The sequence below is a fragment of the Amia ocellicauda genome, chromosome 13 (genome assembly GCF_036373705.1).
Source record: "Amia ocellicauda isolate fAmiCal2 chromosome 13, fAmiCal2.hap1, whole genome shotgun sequence".
Lineage (NCBI taxonomy): Eukaryota > Metazoa > Chordata > Actinopteri > Amiiformes > Amiidae > Amia > Amia ocellicauda.
Window position 1 is genome coordinate 12,832,545 of NC_089862.1, and position 6,439 is coordinate 12,838,983.

Consider the following 6,439-nt stretch of genomic DNA (forward strand, 5'->3'; position numbering starts at 1 on the left):
CAGCAACAACAACACCTGAGAGTAAATTGCTATTGCAGTCCAAGCTATTATGTCTCTTTCCAATGAAATATGTTACAATCTGACCACCAGTGTGAATACCTCTGGGGAAATAAGCACAAAAAGGACAAGAATGAAAAAGAAAATTGGCATACATGTTTCCCACTGCTGAAAGCAGGATTCAAACAACTTAGAAATCCACTTAGAAAATGGACACCTGTCACCCCACAGATAAAATACGTAATAATCACATTGTATATGAACACATCTACTTGGTCTGATTGAGTTTGCATGGAGGAGGAAAGAGTGCTGTTTATTCTCACTTACTGATGTTGAAACAAAATACATTTGATGGAAAAAGCCATTCTCTTCCTTTGATCTCTTGCCATCACTTCTCACAGTTGTTTAAACTCACTTAATTTAATGTTTATAGAATTTCACTTAAGAGTTGGAGTCCAAAACAGTTACCTTCCCCTTGAGGCTTAAAAAAGCTTTTCCAAGACTTTGACATGTTTGGTCCTACCAGACCCTTCTTATAGGAAAATAAAACTACGGGCTTTTTCACTTGACCTATTTACCACTGCTTAAAGAAAGTCCAGTAATGTTTCTCTGTTGGTGTGTCAAAAAACCAAGCCACTTGACCTCTCTGTTCTTGTTATGTTTCCTTTCAGAAAGTTTGCTTACAGCTGTTTCTATTGTTTTTTATGAGCCTTGAACCCTTCTCAGAAAAATGGCAAACACGCAATTCTAAAACACTTGCAGAAGAATTTTAATGAGAATCTCAAATCTGAATTTACAAGTGAGGAAGCCATTGTAAATCTCCACAGGAGGAGTGTGAGGAATGATGTTTGCAGGGACACAGGAAGGGTGGAGGGTAAAAACATTATGATTGACTTCAGGGGGGATTGAGACACATTCTGACAAAAAGGGAGGGGGACGTTACCCATGTATTTTATCCAAGAAAGCAGGAGCAAAATCAAAACTCATTTCAGTGATGATAAACAAGTTGCCTTTTATGTTTAATATTGCAGAGGCTGTCCTGTTAATCTCATTTCATAAACATGCATATGAATTGTTTGTATATTTTTATCTCAATTAACATTAAATTGAGCATATTTAAGAGACCACTTCTTCTTTCATATTCACATTTTACAGCTATGCTTCATTCTACAAAAATTACATATTTTGCACGTAATTTCCTGGAAGTTATTGATGGTAAGAGTTGTATTTTAGATCAGAGATTAAAACTTTACAACAATCGGTAAAACATTACAAAGATTTACTTGGTTTTATGCTAATTTATATTTTTTAACAATGGCAATTTTCTAAGGAGACAACATATCCATTTTGAAACACTACCTGCAGTGGATGTGAATTTTCAGCAATATAAACTTTGCTTTCAGCCCATTGGAACACCCTGTACATCGCAAAAGTGTGCTTTCAATTTTGTGGAACCACAGTCATCAAAATATCAGTCTGTTGAATATCCATGCCACTTCAACATTTACATGATTTTCTTTGGATGAAAATATTGGGCAGTGCTGAGACATGGATATACCTGTTATTCCTCATCTGTTCATGAAACTACTAAACCACTAAAACCTGCATTTTTAAGCTAATGGTTTGGTGCTGTATTTGAGCTTGTGTATTCCATCTATCTGATACCATAGCTAGCTTGTTGTACCACTTTATAAAACATTTATTAATCTGGTATCAGTATTACACTTGACGTGGTAGTGATGCATTCATGTACACCCACTCTCCTGCCGATGTGTTCCTGTGTTTTTGTCTTTTGCTGCACACTACATTTTGGGAGTTAAAAATGCTCTACATTACTTTTCAGTATCCATTTTCAAGACAGTATTAGATATATTTATGAAAATATTATAATTATAATTATCTGTATCTTTATATTTATCCCAATCTGCACATGGCCAATACAAGCAAAGTTCAGTTTGCAAACATAAGTCCCATTGCTGGAGATTTGCAAAGAGACGCAGCATGGCTTAACATGTGTCAGACAGGCAGTCAAGTCAAACGTCTGTTAAGATTAAAGGAGGTGCTCACCATTTTATTTTCTCATCCAGTTAGTCAGAGAATTAAACTAAAAAAGAGACATGAATATATATATATATATATATATATATATATATATATATATATATATATATATATATATATATATATAATATATATATATATATATATATATATATATATATATATATATATATATATATATATATATATTGTATTGATTAAAATAAATAACATAAACACTGTAGCCACAAATATATTTTATATTAGGTGAAAAAAGTAATTTAAACAGATGTAGTATGGCAGGGTAACTGATTTTGTTCTGGCAATATGATTATAGTATATGTGTGTGTGTGTTCAGATTACTATAATAATTATTAGTATTATTATAATAAAGAAAGAAATAAAGAATTAAAGTGGCTCTCAAAAGTATTCACCCCCCTTGGACTTTTCCACATTTCATTGTGTTACAACATAAAATCAGAATGGATTTAATCAGGAGTTTTTGCCACTGATCAACACAGAAAATGTCCATAATGTCAAAGTGAATATTTTTGAGAGCCACTGTAGACACTTGTGTGTGTGTGTGTTTTTTTTTACTGTGTAATGTAACTAATGTATCAAAAATACCAAACTAATTACAAACTAGTGTTTGGAAATTAATTCATAGACCTCATGTTTCCATCCCTGAAAAAATAACAATCAAACATTATTCTGGATAAATCTTCAGTGATTCACTTCACAGATTTCAAATTGCATATATTGAAATGACTCAGAGTGAATTGAGTGAATACAATTCCTCTTCACACTGGTTGTGTATCTTCACTATACTCATTACTACAGGATAAACTATTATGTATGTCTGTTTACGAAATTGCTTGAAAATATGAGGGTTGTAAGGAAATACAGTAGAGCCACCCTACATTCCATTTTTTTTATATTGAGTCTTTAATCTGTCATCATGTTATATAAGTGTGGCGTGCTAACTGGAATATTTAAAAACACATTTCTCACTGGGACACAAACACAGAAGCCAGCCACTTCCTCCGAAATCATGAAACAATATTTATACAATATATATATATTCTCTGGCTCACACTTTTCAGCACCTATCTGAAAACTCTGCCTGCAGTTAGAGAAACAGTTATCCTTTCCCCCTGACAAATCTGCCGATAAAGTGCTTTTCAAAGCTGCATAAAGTTATTCAGACTCAATGAAAGTCCATTTGTACAGCGTCCAGCCTTCCTCTAAGTTGTGCATGTGACTGCAGGAAAACTTGCTGGATCACGCCTCCTCACACCACATGTTTCCTGACCTGGGTCATTTCTACTGGGATCTCTGCCACCTGCATATTAGCTCTGTTAACATAACAGCATCCTGTCTAGCATCCATGGAAGCCCATTGTGAATGCATGGGTTTGAATGCGAAGCTGTATGAGCTATAAAGTGGGAAATCTTTTTTATTTGTTCTCTTGATTTATTTGTGAAGAAGTAATGTGTTGAATTACATAATATGTCTCAATCATGCTGATGTTATTTCAGGCAACTAGTATAATATTTATTCTTGTATGGTATTTTTCTTCCAGCTAAGTGGACCCATATCTACTATGAAGAAAATTACTTTAATCCTGCTGCTAAATGCTTTGAAGTGTGACGGTCAGTTAGAAGTTGCCACGCCTGTTTAGTTAACTGCTCTGTACTCCAGACAGAAGCTAACAGCTCACATTCCTGTCACAGTGTTGCTATTGCTCTATCATTTCCAATGCTACTGGAAAGAAAAATAACCTTCTGGAAAATTCTGCTGAGCTCATTAGAATCACAAAATTAGGTGAATGAAAGTTAGATGGAGTATCAAATTATTTTTCACAATAACAAACTGAAGCTTGGAATATTGTGTATTAATAAAAAAGTACACTTTATAATGGTTTCTCTCCATTAATGAACCAAGACCTATCTTTGAATTAAGGAATCTTAATTATCTTCTTGGCCTTGTGTTCCGTAAAAGTTTAAATCTCCTTGGCAGCAAATATATATATATAATATGTGTTTTTTATGCAATTTATGCAAATGTTGTCACACCTTTCCCATATGTTTGCTCTTGTCAAAGGTTCTATATCAGTGAAAATATTCAAATTCAGTGTTTGAAAGATGTCTGGACAAGCAAATGAAAGCAGCATTATGTCTTTTCAAAAGTCTGGGTAGAAACATGCTTTATGTGTTTTGGGCTTCTGTACATGCAAATATGTTCTATTATGTTCTAATTACAAGAACTGTAGTGTGATTATAACAGTTGTATTATCTTTTTAATTAATATTAACATACCTTCAGGGCTACCCATTGCTTATTGTTGTTGCTATGAATGACAGGGGAGAAAAAGCAACAAAGTATGACAGTTATAATATGCTAATAACTACATTAAAACAACACAGAAACATGTCACCAAATCTGCTGTGTTGAAAAAAAGTTGAAAATTACAGACATGTTACCACTGAAGTGTGGGATCTGCAGTCAGACACAGAGCATGGATAAAGAGGGCACTGAATTACGCGGGGGCATAATGAAGGGACAATAATGAAAGATTAATTAGGAAAGAAAAATAAAACATTGATATAATTGCTGACTAAACATGTGACCAGGATCCTCGCACGCCTTCATATGCAATGTTTTGCAGCGTGGCCATAACCCTGCCTGTACAATTCATACACTTCAGTCCATGGGTGTAGTGATCCTCTATATCCCCTCGCCTCCTCTCTTCTTTTGCATTGTTCTGTAGCACCATAGTCAAGACTGTAATGATACAGCCGTAGTTTTGATGCAGCACTCAAATAAATGTATTTGAATAGAATTGTATTCTCTATTGAACTCCTACAGTAGGTGAGTATCACTCAATAGCGAGTCTTCAATCTCCAATTGTTTTCCAATCTTTATCCACAGATCTTTGCAATTACTATATTGGTGTTCACACTCCAGAATTATGATCACTAGACGTGCTAATATTCAGATTGAGGCCAGTAATTAGAAGCTTTATTGTAATGAGAGAACCATGTGAATACTGGGGCAGCAGTATTCACATTGACATTTGGAGAAGGATTGCACACATTCATTGATTATGTTTTGATGTATTCAGAAGTTACTGTGGCATTAATCCATTTTCTAGTCAAGTGAGTATTTGCGCATCTGAAAAATAATCTCATAATTTTACTTGGGTTAGTGTTTTGCTTTATGATTCTATTTTTCATGTTAGATCAATAAAGACACATATGTGGTACAACCAGGAAGTTTTAAGTATAACACAGGAGATGTACTTCAAATAATGCTGTGTGACAGGTCATTCCTGCTGATAAAGCTTTATGAACATTTGATCATCCTCCTAGTGAAGTGAAAAACACTGCAGCCGGCACAGTTGGCAGTACCAGGGCAGTAAACCTGGAAAAGACAGCACAGGACAGGCAGCAAGACAGCATGATGTTCCAGTCAGATTTAGTTTATTTTAATGAGCAGCACTGGCACAGTGTTGGGCTGATTGAAGCCGGTAAAAGAAAGGTGACATCTGCATGTTGGCCCTGAAAGACTTTTGTGTGACTTATCCTGCTCTGCATGGTGCTCTTTGACTCAGAGGTTTGTGTGCCAACCACTGAGCTCAAGACCAGGCGAATGGAAAAGAAGGCATCATTTCTAAACACCATGGGCTATCACATTTGTACCACCGCTGAAAAGATGTACAGATTTTCAGTTGTATTTGCTTGTAGCATTTCTTGCTCTCAATCAATTCTGAATAATCATTCTGACAGATACTACACAATAGCTTTACAGGGTTGATGCCAATTAGACAAAATACATAAAAATAGCTTTATGATATTATGTGCAGTTTACAAAAAAGAATAAAATATGGCGCAACAAATTACACTCTGATTAGAGATCTGATATTCAAGTGAGCATGTTTTGTGTTTTCTCAAATGAAGCAGCAGTGTTTAAAATAATGTGCTGTCACTCAATAACACTCAGCAAACAAAACCTCCCATGAAGGACAGACTGTTGGCTTTTCAGACAGTTGAGGGTTTGTTCATGATGTTTTTGGATACAATACAAATGTTATAATAATGACAACTTACTTATACACCCAAGAGATTCAAATAATATATATTAAATTTTATGTAATTGTTAGTGAAAGGTTGAATAAAATTGCATCCCAAAAATGGAACATGAAACACTATGGCTAGATCTGAAAAAAATAAATAAGGATAAGATGTTATTTCCATGGTAGCCATTCTTAAATCATTTAAATCCCACTAAAACATCTGTGTTTATTTTTCACTTCACACATGTACATTTTCATATTTTTATTCAATGTCAATTCAATTTCTATGACATCTTCCACATAATAATTAAAAATAAAAACATATCTT